Genomic DNA, 18,838 nt, shown 5'->3' on the forward strand with positions numbered 1-18,838 from the left:
AACTACATACTAGGCTGCTATAGGGGTGTACTTGCAGCCTTTGGTGGAGCTGCAGTGGTACAGGAGAGCCCCCAGCAGTAGTAGCGGCGTCAATGTGAAAAAAGATGGCCGCCGCTCGTGACAGAGCGCTGGGGATAGCCCCCGCTAAGCAGCTCTGCTTCTCCCTGGCACCAGGTTTAAAACCTAATTTTTGAGCTCTGACCACCGCCACTAATGGCGGTGGCAGGGAATACTCACCAGCTGCAGCTCTGCCGTCGGCGGTGAGGCTGTGGGAGGATCTCGGCGCACGCTTTGGTGGGCGGCGCCCGTTTCACTCCAGAGACGGTGGTCTCTGCAGCCAGGGAGCCGGGCGCAAACCTTGGCAGCGGCAGGCTGCCTCCGGCAGGCTCCCACATAGCAGACAGAAAGTGCCTGTCCTCTGCGAAGAAAATTTTTTGCAGCTGCTATAAAAATATCTTGAAGTGCTCTGAGAGCAAAAGTGTGTCCGCTCCCTTGCGGGCACAAACTAAGACTGACCTGTGAGGAGGGAGGAGTTAGCCACGCTAATCTTTGCTCCCTATGGTCACCTTCTATTCCCCAGTGTAACTCCAGTGACACCTAGTGGATGAAGGAGAAATCACTGGATACCCCAGAGTCTTGTGCTTGATGCCAGCGTAGGACACAAGATGTCGCATTAATCAATTACCCCCAACCCCTCCTCCTCCTCCCATTAAGATATGCCCCACCCCTGAATAGGATAATGAGGAGGCCACAGACTTTGCAAGATAAAAAGAGCATTACAAAACTTTATTTGTAGTGTATAAAAGTAGACAAAATTGTTTAAAACATTCGTACAGGTGAATCAGCAGTGTGGAAATCCCTCCGATGGACACTTCCTTCCCAGGCTAATTCATTATGCAGTAGTCAAGCAATACTGATGAAGACAAGAATAACACTTGATGCTATTGCCCTGAACTCATGGACTGTGAAGCATACAGTGCCATCTAAAGATGACAAGAAGGTACTGCACCTCTTACAATTAATCTAACTCGTTACAGTATATTTTAAATGGGGCCAAACTGATTGGTGAGCAGTAAACAACGGGGGAAAAAAAAGGTGAAATTTCTCCCATGACACATTTTAGGCTACAGCTACACCCCTGAGTACCTAAAATGGAAAAAGTGGGTTCAACACAAAATACTGTACATATAAATAAAGTAGATAGAAAATAAAATACATTGTGAGGAAGGATAGTATTACATTGCCAGCACGTCACAGTTTAAGTTACATATAAATAAAAAGAAAAAAGTAAACAGCTGTGAAAAAAATTAAATCCCAACAACTCACAGTTACAGCGAAACGCGTTAACTCACACAAAGACTAAAAAATCAGCAAGCTGGCAGCAAAGGCAGGTGAGAACTGAGCTGGAAATGCAATTACAGTAGAAGCTGCCACATGTATTATATTAGGGTCTTAGAGACTCGAAGATCAGCCCAAACTCCAACAAATAGCAAATATCCAGTCCCCAGAACTGCCACTAATAAGTAACGTGACCTTAACGGGGGAAAAAATATCAGGTAGACAAAAACTATTTTTGTGGCTTTTGTCAGAGTATGACGTCCAAGGACGGTGACCAGACTTACTTCTGAAACCACATGACCACATCGTTATCTAGTTTCAAATAATCCTGGACCTACGTGAACGCTAATAACAAGGGAATAAAAAGCAGAAGCACCCGGTCATTTATCAGATGCTTCCTGCTGCAATTGCTCCGTACAGCATGTGGCTGTCCTGAGAGACTGCAGCCAGCGGAGTGTTGCAGGGTCCTTGTGACAGCGAATCGCTCAGAACCCATACGAGGGTTCTAAAGACACCTGCTACAGGGACCATGCAGTAGTCCATTATATAATGAGTAGGTGGCGGCTATGTGGTCTAAGGATAGGTCAGGGTTGCCGACTTGCAAAAAAATCCTCTCCGGGAGAAGCCAGGAGAGGAATCTTTCATTACGAGTTTGGGGGTGGGGCTTAAGCCCCGCCCCTATTACGGCAAATAGCCGATATAACTGATCTCCATGGAGGGGGCGGGGCTAAAATGACACGATTGTGCCATTTTAGCTGCGCCCCCTCCTCTGAGACCCGCGGATTGCGGCATTTAAATGCCGCGATCGGGGGGGCTCAGTAGGGGTCCCCCTGATTCCGGGAGGGTTGCCCACCCTTCCGGGGGGCCGGGAGGGGGACCCAATTTTCGGGAGACTCCCGCAAATTCCGGGAGGGTCGGCAACCCTGGGATAGGTCTTTGGTTAAAGTGCATCAGTCGTACACAGAAGTAAAAAACATTGTAGTCATTAAAATGTCATCCAAACTGGGTGCAGTAACCCTTATTGGCCACAAGGCTGTGCTGCACCACTATAAACGTACCATTCACAATTAAATACAGCAAGTTTGGGGTCATTTAAGTGACTTGATTGTTTTTCTCTGACAAGACATTTACAGACTGAACTTTTCTGCTACACCCTCCAACATATCAATATGACAATTATGGGTCTGTACTTATTCTTAGTGCTTTACAAATAAACATAGATTTCCCTTATGTTCTCCCACCCCCCAGGTAATAACATTGTTTAAAGGGCGACTTCTCCTCACAGCATGTGTATCGGACATCTGTGTAGGCACTGGTAGCTTCTAGGGCGGATGAAGAGGGGGAAAAGCATTGTAGTGTCGGACGGGGCGAGTCTCCCGTTCCTTGTAGGGCCGGAGGCTGTTAAAGGGACACGCTAGTTCCCACCGGGGGTAAAAATGAGGCAGCAACAGTTAAAAAGGCGAATCCCCAACAGAAGGACTTTTATAAAAACAAAAGATCAGGACCACTAGGCTGGCAGGAGTGTTACCTACCAATAGCGGCAGGTTAGTCCCAGTCACCCGTCTCCCTACACAGACTAGTAGCTTATAAGACACCTAGCTCCCAGCTCTATCCAATCACTGTGTAGGGGAGGGTCAGGACAAGCTCTGGCGCTTCTCAGCGTTTGTGTATCTGGGGAGGAGCGAGTGGGGGCGGGAGATCTGTCCGCGACGGGCATTGGTGGCCAATCTCTGCTGGGCTAGGAAAGACTGAGTGCCGCTGGGGTTCTGTGTCCGCTCATCTGTGACCTTCTGATGTATAGACATCCCCTAGGAGGAGAGGAATAAAAGGACAGGAGTAAGCACCGCACCATCGCACCCAGCAGCGGAGGAAGGACAGTCACCCACCATGTTGTACCAGGCACTTATAATCAGCTTCTTGTTCACGCTGAGATTTTGTCTTCTCAAAATCGTTTGGTGAAAATAAAGGGTTAGGGAAAGGTTAACAATCACCTCACCAATTTCTATTAAATATTACAGGGAGAGCAGCTTTTGCATGTTGCATTCTTCCCAATGTAACTTCCATGTCCTCAGAGTTGCTCACCGCTTACTGCCATATTTCATTGTGAAACCATCTCACAACCCAGTTTAATGACTTCAAACATTTAGTAAAGGTTTGGCAGCAATATGTCCTACAATAAAGACATTTCAATTATATTTTGTATGGGGTAAAATGTGCAAAATGGAATGTAGGCCTTACATTTAAACCAGTCACAGTTTAACTGGGAGGGTATATAAGACACCTGCAGTCAGGATCCTGATGTTCAGAAAGCAGATGGGTACCGGTAAGTATTGTACCATCCCCTTGCGCAGTCTCTCCCTAACTGGCTCCTCCCTCAGCCTAATCCTAATCCACTCTAGAGCAGATCTGGCCAATCTGGCTCTCCAGCTGCTGTGAAACTACGCATCCCAGCATGCCCTGCCACAGGTTTAGCAATCCCTAATAGCAAATCTGTGGCGAGGCATGCTGGTACTTGTAGTTTCACAACAGCTGGAGAGTCAAAGGTTGGCCAGGCCTGCTCTAGAGCAGCTCTAGAGCCGAACCCCAAGAGTAACCCTACCCCTAATACCTCGGGCATACAGCATATACTAGTCCTGCTATCTACAGGGGCCACACATACCGAGTCCTCTCACATCAAGGCATCACACCCTAACATACGTGTATGCATATTTCTGCAGGCCTGCATCTGGTCACAGATACTTCCCCATATTGCACCCTCCCTTCCCCACGTCCCATCACTCCACACACGGAAGGGCGCAAGTCTCCATAGGCGCACACTAACTGGGTTTGCGCACAGTGGCTGCACACAGGGCCGGCGCTACCCACTCAGCAGAGGATGCAAAGCAGGTAGGCGCCGGGCAGGAGAGGCGCCCTCCCTGCTGTACATCCTCTGCTGTCCTCCATGCCTGCCGGCTGCTGCTGCTGCGCCTGTCACACTTCATCACAGGCAGCAGCGTCGGAGGCACAGAGATCCCTCCTGGCTCATTATCAGCTGGTCATCGGCAGGGGCCGAAAGGGGGCGGAGCTACATGGACGGAGGGGGCGTGGCTACACGGTCCAGAAGGGGCGGAGCTACAAGGGAGCAAGACTGCCTGAAGACAACAGGAAACAGGACAGGATAAGCTGCCACCATTGTAAAGTGTGAGTGTACTAATGTCGGCAACTGATGTGGGCACGTGTGTAGGCAGCACTACTAATGTCAGCAACTGGTGTGGGCACATGTGTAGGCAGCACTACTAATGTCGGCAACTGGTGTGGGCACATGTGTAGGCAGTGCTACTAATGTCGGCAACTGGTGTGGGCACGTATATAGGCAGCTCTGCTAAAGTCGGCAACTGGTGTGGGCACGCATATAGGCAACGCTACTAATGTCGGCAGCTGATGTGGGCACGTGTATAGGCAGCACTACTGACATCGGCAACTGGTGTGGGCACGTGTATAGGCAGCACTACTAATGTCGGCAACTGGTGTGGGCACATCTATATGCAGCGCAACTAATGTCGGCAACTGGTGTGGGCACGTGTGTAGGCAGCGGTACTACTGTCGGCAACTGGTGTGGGCACGTGTATAGACAGCACTACTAATGTCGGCTACTGTCAACTGGTGTGAGCACATGTGTAGGCACCACTACTAATATCGGCAACTGGTGTGGGCACGTGTATAGGCAGCACTACTAAGCACGTGTGTAGGCAGTGGTACTACTGTCGGCAACTGGTGTGGGCACGTGTATAGACAGCACTACTAATGTCGGCTACTGTCAACTGGTGTGAGCACATGTGTGCCCACACGTGTATAGACAGCACTACTAATGTCGGCAACTGGTGTGGGCACGTGTAGAGGCAGCACTACTAATGTCGGCAACTGGTGTAGGCAAGTGTAGAGGCAGCACTACTAATGTCGGCAACTGGTGTGGGCACATCTATATGCAGCGCTACTAATGTCGGCACGTGTAGAGGCAGCACTACTAATGTCGGCACGTGTAGAGGCAGCACTACTAATGTCGGCAACTGGTGTGGGCACGTGTATAGACAGCACTACTAATGTCGGCAACTGGTGTGGGCACGTGTAGAGGCAGCACTACTAATGTCGGCAACTGGTGTAGGCACGTGTAGAGGCAGCACTACTAATGTCGGCAACTGCTGTGGGCACTACTTGTAAGCAGAGCAACTACTTTGGTACTTATGTATTATCTGGACTCCCATGTTAAATGCACCCCATTTTTTCATACCCCTACTATCCAACTACGCATGGAGTTGATTTTATATAGTGTGGCGAGTGCAGCGAGCCACCGTGCCCGAAGCGTGGTGAGCGCAGCGAGCCCCGCGAGGGGACGCGGTCTCATAAGAAAAACGGGAGTCCAGATATTACATAAGTACCACTACTTTTTGCAACTGCTGTGGGTGTTATGAATAAGCAATGCTACAAATGTGGGCATATGCAGGAGTACTCGGGGCATTATGTGTAGCATAATGTGTGTCAATGTCATATGGGCATTATAGTGCATGGCATAATATGTAAGGGGAATTACAGTGTGTGGCATAATGTGTAATGGGCATTATGGTGTTCTGCATATTGTGCAATGGGCATCATGATGTGTGGCATTACAAATAATGTGCATTACTGTGTGTGGTTACTATAATGTGTTATGGGCTTTGAAGTGAGAAGCATAATGTATTATGGGGATTATGGTGTTATTGGTACTTTTATGTGACCACGCCAATTCCCTATGAAGCCATGCTCCTACAATTTTGCGCGCGCCTTTGGCGCGCACTGTCCCTGTTTTTTTCACACATGTCATGTTTCACACTCGCTGCCCCTGACCGGCGAATTTGAGCTCCTGCGGCGGACGCCGCAGGGAGCCTGAGGACGGTGGCAGGCAGGGAGATGGAAGTCTCCCTGCCTGCCCCAGAACGTTTGTGGGGGGGAGGTGGGCTCCCCGGGTGCCAGGCGTGCCAGGCTGCCCCCCGGGGGTGCCAGCAGGGGACTGGGTATATTCACTACACCCGATCATGCATATGTAATGATCGGGTGAAGTGAATATATGAATATGTAATGAGCGGCTCGGATCCGGCCCCCTGCTGGCTGCTATGTGTAAAAAAAAATAAAAATATATATTTATTTTAAATTAAATATATATTCATGTGCTTACAGCACATGAATAAAAATAGCATGCCCCTCCTCAGAATAAAATTCCAAATTTTTTGACACCAATTGTAAAAAACAAAACACTTTATTTTAAAAGTTCACCTTCCACTTCACCATAAAAAGATAGCGATTGCTACTCTGTGAATCATGGCGAAAAAAACCTTGAAATGTATTCGCCATCTGGTCATTGAATAGGGTGATTCACCGTTTTAGTCAGAAATTCGCCTTACAGCACAAAATCGCCATAAAAACCTGGCGAATCAGCCTCATTGAATACCGCCCAGTGTATCACTTCAACGAGCTTACTTATACCCCTTTTACACCGCCGAAAAATCCGGGTCAGCGGCGGGTCAGACCCGGATCTTCGGCGGTGTAAATCCCTAACGCCGTGCCGCTTTACACGGGACTTCTACCCAGGTTCTGACCTGGGTAGAACACGGCTAGGACCTGGGTAGAGGGCGGTGTAAATGGGAACGCCGGGTCGGATGACCCGGCTCCCATTTACATGAATGGGGAATGTCCAACCTGCGGACCGCAGCGTCCGCAGGTTGGAAGCCTGACAGTCACTGACAGCCGGCGCTGCTGTCTGCTATACCCTGCAGACAGCAGCAGCAGCGACGGCGGGGGAGGGAGGTGAACGGATGCCTGTGTGCGGCATCCATTCACCTCCTGTGCGACGGCGGGGGGAGTGTGCGCGGGGACTGGGGGCAGCCTAGCAGCTTACCTTAGTGCTGGGCTGCCCTAAGCAGCGTTCCGGTCAGGCGGCGGCACGCGGCGGTGATTGGCGCTTGGAGATGACATCGCGCTGTCATCTCCAAGCTCCGGAGGGGGGCGGGCGCGGGTCGGGCTGTCCGCCCGGTGTAAATGGCACTAAACGCTGGGTCGCACCCGGCTTGAACCTGGGTCTAAAAAAGCCGGGTGCGACCCGGCGTTTTGGTGTAAAAGGGGTATAAATCTACAGTACCACTGTATACTGTATATGACTGTAACAGTACTGTGTGTAAAAGTAAAATGATCCCTTTACGAATCAGTAACTTACTGTGAATGTCATAACACCAAAATGTGGCCACCTCTAGAACAATATACTGAGACGCATTAGCGCTGGTGCCGCTCCAGTATAATACCAGTATAGTACCCGTGTAGACGCTCAAGCGTCCATGCAAATTTAGACGCCCGGAAAGCCTTATTGGTAAACCAGAATTTTTTATGTGTGTTAAAACTACAATACTGTACTAGCCAAAGGCCAGCACCTTTCAACAAAACCAATGAGACGTACAATACAGTACAGTATAATTTAATGTAATGATTCTGTACGCAATTCAATGTAATTTTACTTATTAGTGTGTGCACTATCTACAGAACAGTACAGCATGCTGGACACAGCACATTAGAAGTAAAGTACTTTACTGTAGTACCCTGCTGTAATAACAACTCAGGCGCAAAAGCGTCTCATTACTGGAACGTCTGTGCAACTCGGTCGCAAGAGCGTCCGTCAGAGACGCTCCTGCGTGTCAAACAAATGCAGCGCCTCTCCGCCCACGTCAGCAGGACCCACTCTCCTCCAAAGAGACGGGATCATGCTCTTGCCGGCGGTGTGAAAGAGGCACTGACTAGGATTGCCAGGGACAATAAATTATTTACTGTAGTTCCTGCGCTTCATGCACGCACTGCAGCACAAATATTACGCATGCGCAACAAGGTTTTCAAAAGTGACATCTTGTGGATGATCACTGGTATTGCACTCATCCGGAGACGCCACGGCAAATCGCCAAGCATTTAAAATGTATTGCGATGGCGGGCACCGTGGCCCGCCATGGTCAGCTGGTGGTACATTCACCATAGGTAGAAAGGATGAGACCCGCTCCATCTGTATATTGAATAGTCGTAGCTGGGGAAAAGATGAAGCAGGGCATATCTGTACATTTATCCCATTCTCCCAGAACAATGAGGAGAATACATCTGCCCCATTATCGGTTGTCCCCATTAAGTTTTAGAATTTGTAAAAAAAAAACACCTCATATCAGCTGGCATAATGTAGGTGACCTTTAGAACTATGCTTCATTGTGACATCACAGTTACTGATGACATCACACAGCTGCTGAAGACACAGAGTCTCAGATGTGATATACAGTTCTTACTGGAGGTCACAGTTGCGATTTGTGCAAATTTGTTTTTGCGATAGTGCAAATTAGTTTTTTCTCTAAGAGCCCTAGTCTTGTCTTTGGACAAAACATGGGTCCTATCAAGAGAAAGAAAGCATGGATAAAAGAAAGGAAAGAAAATGCAGAGGAGAAGGAAAGTGAGCAGCAAAATAAAGCAGGCAGTGAGACACATGAAAATAAATGCACCAATGGTAGCAGGTGTTCAGAGAGATTGGTAGCCTTTATGACAAAGAAAAGAGATCAGTTCCTTAAATCATGTCGCAGATGTCCCAGATTTTGGCAAGTGAGAAAAAGGAGAAACGTGCTCATTGCTGAAGATCCAGGGGAGGGATCCAGCCATTGGGCAGGCCAGACAAACTTGCCCGAGAAAAAGAGGTGCGATAAGAAGTTAGGCAAAGTAGCTTGGCAAAGACACTGGAATAGATTTGCTGGTTTTATTACAGAGAAAAAGAGTCAATTTATAACAGCAATTGGCAGAGGACAACCAGACACCCTACCAGGTCAGCAAACTGCAGAAGAGAGCATTACTGTCCCCTTAACAGTGGGAACATTTACTTTCCACTCGCTTCTTGGAGAGGGAGGTTTCGGCAAAGTGATGCTCGCCACAGACTCCGTTCATAAGGAAAGAGTAGCAGTTAAGATCCTAAAGAAAAGAGCACTCATTCAAAGTGCAAGGATGATAGCATCACTAAAACCTGAGTACGTTATGACCGAGTGCCGGGTACTTCAGGTGGCACATGAGAGTCCTTTCCTGACCCATGGATACGCAGCCTTCCAAACAAACAGCTATCTTTATTATGTAATGGAACTGGCTGGCGGAGGGGACCTCTTCAATTTTGCGGGCAGGAACATGCTGAATCCATCGGCAAAAAAATTTATTGCCACAGAACTGGTCTGTGGATTGCAGTTCCTGCACTCCAGAGGAATAATCCACAGAGACCTAAAACCTCAGAATGTTTTGCTGACAAAAAGTGGACATGTAAAGATCACAGATTTTGGTCTGGCCATGTTGAATGTATATGGAAAAACCAGGGCCAGTGTCCCTGTTGGGACACCTGGCTTTAAGGCTCCAGAAGTTTTATTAGGTGCATCATTTAGTGCAGGCGTGGACTGGTTTGCATTCGGTGTGATATTATATATGCTCACCCTACGAATGCACCCTTTTACTGGAAAGAATAACGAAGAGATCACGAGAAATACCCTTAAGAAAGAACCGTCGTACGCAGGTATTACTGATCCCGCAACAACGGACATTATATCCCAACTCCTGCGCAAGGACCAGACCCTCCGGCTCGGGGTAAACGGCAACGTGCGAGAACACCCCTACTTCTCTTCAGTTAAATGGCAAAAGGTAGAGACTGGAAAAACAGCATCTCCACTCAAACAACACATGCGCAAGGCACATGGGCATGGTACAGATCAACAATGTCCCGTGTCTTACAGCGAAGCCTACAAAAAGCCGATTTTTGCCACGCTACAAAGCCTCTTTGACGACATTCAATTTGTGTGCCCTAAATGGGCTAAAAGCTATCATAACGTGCCAATGGAGCTAGATACCATATCATCAGTTAATGGCGATCTGCACGACAAAGAATAGACACCTGTTGCACCTGCTGCCTGCTCAGACCTCGGCTACTTCTCCAAAAAATGTACCGTGTTCCACCTGTCCGGTACAGTTCTGCTAACCGACTCTAAGCAGTCACTACTTTCCTTGTCTGTAGTTTGGTCTGAACTACAATGTCATCTGGGGATTAGGGCTACTGGCGACACCCCACAAAAAAAACGACACTGGGCAGCCACCTCATGGGTGTGTTGGAAGAGCTGTTAATTATTTCTGAAAGGTTTATAGTTCTAGTTACACCCATCTCATTGATAAATTGTGCATAAGAATTAAGCTGGGTACACCTTAGTTCCTGCCTCAGCGGAGCTTACAATCAACATACTAGTGTTCCCGCTAGGCTGTTTTAGCGGGGCGCTGCGCCCTGCCCGATTTTTACAGGGCAAAATGCGCCCTGCCCTGTTAACAGCGCCCCGCTAAAACAGCGTGGTGCCTGCCCTGGCTGTGTGCACGGGGAAGCGCAGCGCCGCCTTAGACGGCGATTCCCAGCGCTTCCCCGGCAGCACGGTAACTTCGGGGGTGCCGGCCCCGCCTCCTTTCGTGACGGCGCCGGCCGGGCCCGCCCCTTTTCGCGGCGTCGCGGCCCGGGCACGCCACTTTTCGTGACGTCGCTGCCCGGGACCGCCCACAATTGTGACGTCGGCGGGCCCGGTCTGCCCCCCTTGCGCTGCGGCGCCCTGGAAAGTGGAGAAATGTTTAGCTTCATTCACAGATATAAAAGATAACTATACAACTGGAAAAATCCCCCCATTCCCCATACAGGCCGTTATATTCAATCTTCTAAACATACCAGATAAGGAATATATGACTCCCATAATACATACTTCCAAAACATTTAACAAGATCTGGTCTCCATGCCAAATTCTCAAAACAACCCCCCCCCCACACACACACACACACACACTTTGTTTTCTCTCTCTTTTCTTATGTCTTCTCCTTCTCAACCTTTTCTTGGTTCTATTGCCTTTGACGGTCCGCCACACAGTCATTGTGAGATTTTTTTCCCCTTATCTTTTAGTCTAATAAAACTGGATCTGACTTATTGTGATATTAATGCTTTTGTTGTGTCGAATTTTATGGTGATTCATTTAATAAATTGTATAATAAAATAACACACACACCTAAATAACTATAAACGTAACAGACATGGAAGGTGGCCCCTCTTAGCTTTGGGACCCTAAGCAGCTGTACCCCCTGCTCCTATAGTAGCTACGCCCTTGTATAGAACACATGGAACTGACAGGGAAGGTGGCCTCTTTCAGTTCTGTGACCTTTCTACTACATACAGTGCCTGTTTGGCTCTCAGTCTACCTGCTACCACTATTCCCCACTCATATCACTACTATGTGCTGCTGGGTACCCTGCTCCTTCTGATGTAACTCTGCGCACCGGATCGGGGAAATAAACAACAATACAAATGAATGGGCAGCCAGTGATTGGCTGATTGCTCTCATTGCTGATTCATTTGATTCAGACCATTCATTTGTATTGGGGTGTTTATTTCCCCCTTGCAGCTCCCTGATCCTCCTGCCCAGCTCACCGCCCGCTGCCCCGCCTCTCCCCCTGCCTGGCTCACCAGCATCCCCTGTCCGCTGCCTCTTTGTCCGCCTCTCCCCCTGCAGCTCCCCGGGAGTTGCCTATGATAAATCGCATTCAAAACATGGCACATCAAGTGCCTAATTGTGTGTGACCCCTCCAGGGGGGAGCTGCAGGGGAGATCAGGTCCGACTAGGACAAGTCGGACTAATGTATGGGGGCCTTTATCCTGTGGCCTCCTGCTGCCTCTATTTCCCTATATCACTACTCTGTTGGGGACTCTGCTCCTTCTACCATACAACTTTCAGCCTCTGGATTCTTGATGCATCCATTCCACTCCTGCGGTGTTACTTAACAAATACAAGACTTCAACAAGTACAGCTGGCTCAACTCCTGAAATACTCTGTGTTGCTGTGCATAGTCTGATAATCCAACTGGCCTAGAGTCAATCTGGTCTCACTAAACTACAAGTTGTGGCCACACATCAGGCAAGGGATAAATAAGTCATAAAGCAGGTGATCTCTCTGCAATTCCAGGCCTGAGAGCCCCATTTCCTGGACCACTGCTCACCTGAGTACGTCCATCTCATCCCGGAGGGACTGCGCCTCATGAGCCAGCCTGGTTAGATCTTGGTTACGCATGGGCAGATCCTGAACCTCTCGATCCAGTTCCTGACATTGCTGTCTGTAGTCATCTCTCGCGCTCTCCAGCCTGAAGTAAGCCCAGAAACATCACAAGTTACCTTCTACGCGGCCTCTCACAGGGGGCACATGGGCAGCCATTCATTCTGGACATTTAACCCCCTACAGTCATTGTTTTTTTTTTGTTTTTTTGTTTAGAGGGCAGGATTTTTGGAGGGGGCTTCCTGAAGAAAAAAAAAACACTGATGAGTGTCCCAAGGCCGGGCAGCGCTTTCCGGAACTTACCCCAGCAACCTGGCTGTGTATGGCGTGACGTTAGCGAGGTCAAGCCGCAAACAGCCAGGAAAGAAGGAACCGGGACCGGGCAGTCGCAGCCATGCAGCGGGGGTCCCGAGGATCAAGTTTGAGAACCCCTGGCTTATAGGTTCGGACTATTTATACCACTCTATGGCTGATGTGTAAACTGGTTTGAAACAGTCTGGAATGAATGATGAATGAATCTTTCCTGAGCCCTCCTGACTGGATCATTTAGTAAACGGCAGAATGACACAGGCTGGTTACACAGATAAGAACACACAGGCAAGGCATGTTTCAGCATCACGTTCCCCCAAACACAGCGCTGCAGGGGGTGATGCTCAGGGTTAAGTGGCGGCTGGTAGCTGTGGCAGACATGCAGGAGGTTATAGTTAGGTTGCAGGAACAAGGCAGGGATTAAACTCACCCACATCTCAGGAGAGGCCAAACCACCCTCAGCTTAAAACCTTTTTAGAGGGTGAAATCACTCAATGAAGTGGGAGATTTAGAAGCCCGATCACCACAGGACAGACACCACACTGGGCGATTTCTGTACAATATACAGGTATTTACACTACCAATACTCGCCATTATTGGCAGGACTGGTCTTTATTAGAGATAGAAATCCCAGTATGAGTGCAGCAGAAAATCACGCCCGTAACATACAATTAAAATTGCCAGTATTTATATGTTACTGTTGATGGCAGATGTCGGACTGCGAACCTGATATATACTGGGTGATATTTATAAACAGCGGTAAAGAGGGCGAACCAACCAGATTTGTATTTCCTTCATGGGGGACCCGGTCTGCCTTCCTAAGTCTTATACATGGATTCTTCACATTTGCACTGCTTCTAGCTAAAGCAGATATGTCCAAACTATGGCCCTCCAGTTGTTGTGAAACTACAAGTACCATCATGCTTTGCCACAGTTTTTCTATTAGGGAATGCTTAAACTAAGGCAAGGCATGCTGGGATGTGTAGTTTCACAACAGCTGGAGGACCATAGTATGGCCATGCCTTATCTAAAGTGACTATGGGGCAGATTCAGGCGTCCGCCTGAAGGTAGTGAGCGAAGATTAGTCTGCGCTCACTGCTCGCACCATGGGGGTGTTATCTGGGGATCCTCCGGGTGTTGGGAGGGAGGACCGCTGAGAGCAGTGGCCCCCTTCTCCCCGCGGCCTTCGCATCACTGAGTGAGTCCTGGGCTCACTCAGCACTGCGAGCAGGGAAAAAATAATTATGATTTCCTGTGTGCACGAGGGCAGGGTGGCAGCTACCTGCTCGCTGAGTGTCTCCATAAGAAGGTCCCTAGAGAAAACAGATCATAGACAAGGGGGGAAACTAGTGGCTGCCATGGGATCTCTAGGAAGAAAAAGGAATTATCGGTGAGTATAATTCGCCTCTTTCTTCTCCGATCCACATGGCAGCCATAACACTGGGACATACCCAAGAATAAATACACGGGAGGGCTAATAATGCATGGAAATCATTTTACTGAGAAGCCAGTCAGCTAGACAGAGCTTCCTGCAGAACATGCTTCCCAAAGTGGGCAAGAGAAACATCAACAGCATAATGATTGGCAAATGTGTGTACTGAAGACCAAGTTGCTGCTTTGCACTTCCACTGAAGCCTTCGCCTTCTTTGCCCAGGAAGTAGAAACTGCCCGCGTAGAGTGTTCCTTCACAATCTTATGTTCCTGCTTGTAAGAGAACAGAATTAATTCCCGGATCCATCTTGAAACAGTTTGTTTAACAGGTGCATTTCCTTTCCTTAATCCTTCCGGGATCAGAAACAGATGCTAAGTTGTTCCATAGCTCTGCGTTCTTTCCAGATATATTGAAATGCATCTGACTAGATCCAATGTGTGCCACGCTTTCTGTTCATCATTTGTTGGTTCAGGATAGAAGTTAGGTAATGTAATCTTCTGATTGAGATGAAAGAAGACACTACTTTTGGAACAAAGTCTGGATGCGTTCAAAGTACAACTCTGTCTGGAAAGATTGCCAGGTGTGGTTCTTCAATCCATAAGGCTTGCAATTTGCTTACCCTTCTCTCCGACGTGATGGCCACGAGGAATACAACTTTCCAGGTAAGTAATTTTAGTGAACATTCCATTAGAGGCTTGAATGGTTGTTTTGTTAACACTGTAAGAATCAGATTCAGATCCCCAGGGGCGACTATAGATCTTATAACCGGTCGCATCCTTTTCATGGCTAGTCCAAACCTTTTTATCAGCTTTTCTTCTGCTAAAGGTCTATCCAGCAGGACACTTAGAGACGAGATTTTTGCCTTTATAGTAGCCACTGCAAGACCCATCTGGAATCCTTCAAACAGAAACTGTAAGACCTTATCTGTCGATATACATGAGAATTCACCACTAAACTGTCCCCAGACAATGAATCTATTCCAAGTTTTGTTGTATGCTAGTGAAGATACATCTTTTCTAGCCTTCATCATCATGTCTACTACTTGTGGAGACAGTTTTTGGCGACTTAGGATCTGCCGTTAAATTTCCAGAGCTTTAGACATAATGGGTGAAATTTAATAGGATGAGAGATTCAGAAAGTGAGAGATTTGGTAAGAAATCTCCAGTTTTTTTAAAGCAGCAATCATTTACACTGCAAAATCATACTGGTTTTGCAGTGTAACTGATTGCCGCTTTAAAAAAACTGGAGATTTCTTACCAAATCTCTCACTTTCTGAATCTCTCATCCTATTAAATCTCACCCAATGACCCTGGTAGAGGATGAAGCACGGAACCTTGATGTAATAGGTCCAGTCTCTCTGCCATCTTGAGGGCAATCGAGAACCAGGCCCTTCTTGGCCAATATGGCAGTATTGCTACTACTTTCTTTAGTACTTTGGTTATCATAGGAAAGGGGGGAAATATGTATCCCAGCTTGAACTCCCATCGTACCGAGAATGCATCCATCGCCAGATTTTGAGAAGAAGTTGTTCACCTTCCTGTTTAAATAATTGGCCATTAAGTCTACCTCTGGAGTTTTGAATCTGTTCTCTACCTCTGGAGTTTTGAATCTGTTCTCTATCTCCAGAAACACTTCTGTGTTCAGTTCCCATTCTCCCGGGGATACTTCCTTTCGACTCAAGAAATCTGCTAACACATTTTCTTTCCCTGGAATGTATACCGCCGAAATGGACTTTAGGGGTGAGATTTAATAGGATGAGATATTCAGAAAGTGAGAGATTTGGGAAGAAATCTCCAGTTTTTTTAAGGCGGCAATCATTTACACTGCAAATCCAGTTTGATTTTGCAGTGTAAATGATTGGCAATTAAAAAAAAAATGGAGATTTTTCACCATATCTCTCACTTTCTGAATCTCTCATCCTATTAAATCTCACCCAATGTCTTCTGACAATCTCATCAGTTTCTTGCTTCTTGTACCCCCTTGGTGATTTATGTGAGATACGACTGTCACATTGGGGTTTATTCTAGTTCATTCTTTCTGACAAAATCCTTCTTAGATGGACAAAACCATGTGCACTGCAGGGGGGCAGATGTAACATGTTCAGAGAGAATTAGATTTGGGTGAGTTATTTTGTTTCTGTGCAGGGAAAATACTGACTGCATGATTTTACACTGCAATATAGATCTCATTTTGAAGAAAAACCCCACCCAAATCTAATTCTCTCTGCACAAGTTACATCTGCCCCACCTGCAGTGCACATGGTTTTGTCCATCTAAGAAGGATTTTGTCAGAAAGAATTAACTAGAATAACCCCCATTGTCTGACAAGACCCTGAGATGGCAATTTTAGATTTCCTTCTTTAACATACATATCGCCTCCCAGACTGCTTATAGCTCTCGTACATTCGATGAGTTCTGTGCTTCCTGTACCGACCATGTACCTTGAATAGACTTGTACTGGATATGTGCTCCCCAACCTGTTAGGCTGGCGTCTGTAGTCAGAACCTGAAGCACTGGATCCTTGAGATCAGAGCTTTTTTCTGTTAATCCTTGTGTCTACCACTCCAGGGATTTTCTTACTGGACCATTCAATGATATTAGGTGATGATCGTTGTATCCCTTTTTTAACAGGGGAATCAGATACCATTGGAGTCTTCTCATGTTCCACTGTGCCCATGGTACAATCTTGATACAGGAGGCCATCATGCCCCTCAGTTGAACTGCCCAATTAAGGGGAATTATTCTTCTTACCAGTATAGAATCTATTAGTTCTTTTATCTTCAGACATCTCTCTGGTGACAGAGCAATGGAATACTTTTGAGTGTCTATCTTTGCTCCTAAGAACTGTATTCTTACTGTAGGGTCGAGATGACTCTTTTCTCCGTTTATGACCCTACCTAACTTCTGTAGCGTCGTCATTGTTAGGGCTACATTCTCTTTTGCTTCTTCTAGCTATTGTCCCGCAATTAGAATATCATCCAAGTAAGGCCAAATTTGGACTGTTTCCTCAATTCTGCCATTACTGTCACTAATACTTTTGTGAACACTGTTGGCGATGTTCTCAGTCCAAATGGTAGACATGTGAACTGGAAGTGGTGCTTCGCCACTGTGAATCTCAGAAACTTTCTGTGTTTTAGGTTGATGGGTATGTGATAGTAGGCATCTTTGAGATCTATAGATGCTAGGTAATCTCCTTTTCTTACTCCCGCTACTATCGAACTTAACGTTTCCATACAAGACTTTATCTGCTTTGGTTCAGGTCTCTCAGTTCTAGGATGGTTCTGAAGCCTCCACTGGATTTTCTTACTAGGAACAGGTTTGAGTAGAAGCCTCTTCCGTGTTCCTTTTCTGGTACCACTTCTATTGCTTCTATCTGAAGAAGTTGCTCTATCTTTAGAAACAAGGCTTGTTTTTCTTCCTTCCCCTTTGGAACTCTTGAGTTCATGTACCTGTTCTGGTGAGGGAATCTTGCAAATTCTATACGATAGCCTTGATTTATAATGTTCAGCACCCATCTGTCTCTTATCAGACTGCTCCATTCTTCTGTAAAGTGAAGAAGCCTTGCTCCAATTTGTCTGTCCTGGTTGTAGTCATAATTTTCCTCCTCTCCCAGACTGGAATTTTCCACGAAAATTCTGCCGAAAGGACACCCGCGATGTGTTAGGATTTCCTCTTCTATAATAAGGTCTCCCTGGGCGATAACTCTTAGCTTCTTTAAATGACTGTCTATTAGAACCAGGATATGGGAATCGATTTCTCCTGTCTTGGGGTAACCGAACTGACTTCCCCCCTGATATCTTCTGTATCATGTATTCAGTTTGGAGCCAAATAAGAACTTGCCTTCAAATGATAAGGCCGTAAGCTTATTTTTAGAGTTGGCATCTGCATTCCAAGGCTTAAGCCATAAGGCTCTCCTTACTGTTACTCCTGCCGCCATAGATTTGGATGCGAAGGAGACCGCGTCTAGTGATGCTTCACATAGGTAATCAATTGATTTCTGCAAAATCTCCAAATTTCTTATTAGATAGTGTTTGGATATTCTCTCTTCTATATCCGTATGTATATTCGAGGCCCAAAGATGCAGCGCTCAGGATACAGAAGCTACTGCCACACTAGCTTTCAAGGACCCCGCCGATGCCGAATGAACCTTGCGAAGGGAATTTTCGATTTTTCTATCCATGGTATCTTTGAATGCAGCTGCATCTTCTACTGGGAAGTCAGCTCAGCCACACCCGCGTCAACCTTGGGAATTGAACACCAGCATAGGAATTCATCATCCTTGTACGGGTACATCTTCTCAACTCTGTTTCCTAATGTTAATTTTTTATCAACATTGGTCCATTCTTTGCCAATCATTTCCCTCACCACTTTATGGACCGGGAAAGTTCTTCCTTTTCTAGACCTGTCCTCGAAGAACGTGTCTTTCTCTTCAGAAGTGGATGCTTCTTCCTTGTAATTCATTGCTTTATATATGTTTTTAAGCATGCTTTCTACCAATTCCAGGTTAAAAGCTCTCACATCCTCCAATTCTCCTGATTCGTCTGTAGAACCTTTGTCTAAACATTCTACCTCTTCTGACGTGCCTTCATCTTGACTGAACTCAGCCTGAGTTCTGGAGCTTTTAACAGATTGACCTT

The 18,838-nt window shown here is 47.0% G+C and overlaps 1 long non-coding RNA gene across 4 annotated transcripts in view; it reads right to left on the reverse strand.

The window, feature by feature from the left end:
- Positions 1 to 765: 765 nt before the first annotated feature.
- LOC146046158 (uncharacterized) overlaps positions 766 to 18,838 on the reverse strand; it is a 38,634-nt gene continuing 20,561 nt past the window's right edge. For 3 of the 4 annotated variants that reach the window (XR_014465763.1, XR_014465762.1, XR_014465764.1), the window contains 2 exons: positions 12,409 to 12,549; positions 766 to 3,146 (listed from right to left, as the gene is read on the reverse strand). This is a non-coding gene — a long non-coding RNA (uncharacterized LOC146046158). Of the gene's footprint in view, positions 3,147 to 3,224; positions 3,258 to 12,408; positions 12,550 to 18,838 lie in introns of those variants that run through there. The other variant, XR_014465765.1, reaches the window with a different exon arrangement.

This window comes from Crinia signifera, chromosome 11, assembly GCF_055691185.1.
Source record: "Crinia signifera chromosome 11, ASM5569118v1, whole genome shotgun sequence".
Classification (NCBI taxonomy): Eukaryota; Metazoa; Chordata; class Amphibia; order Anura; family Myobatrachidae; genus Crinia; species Crinia signifera.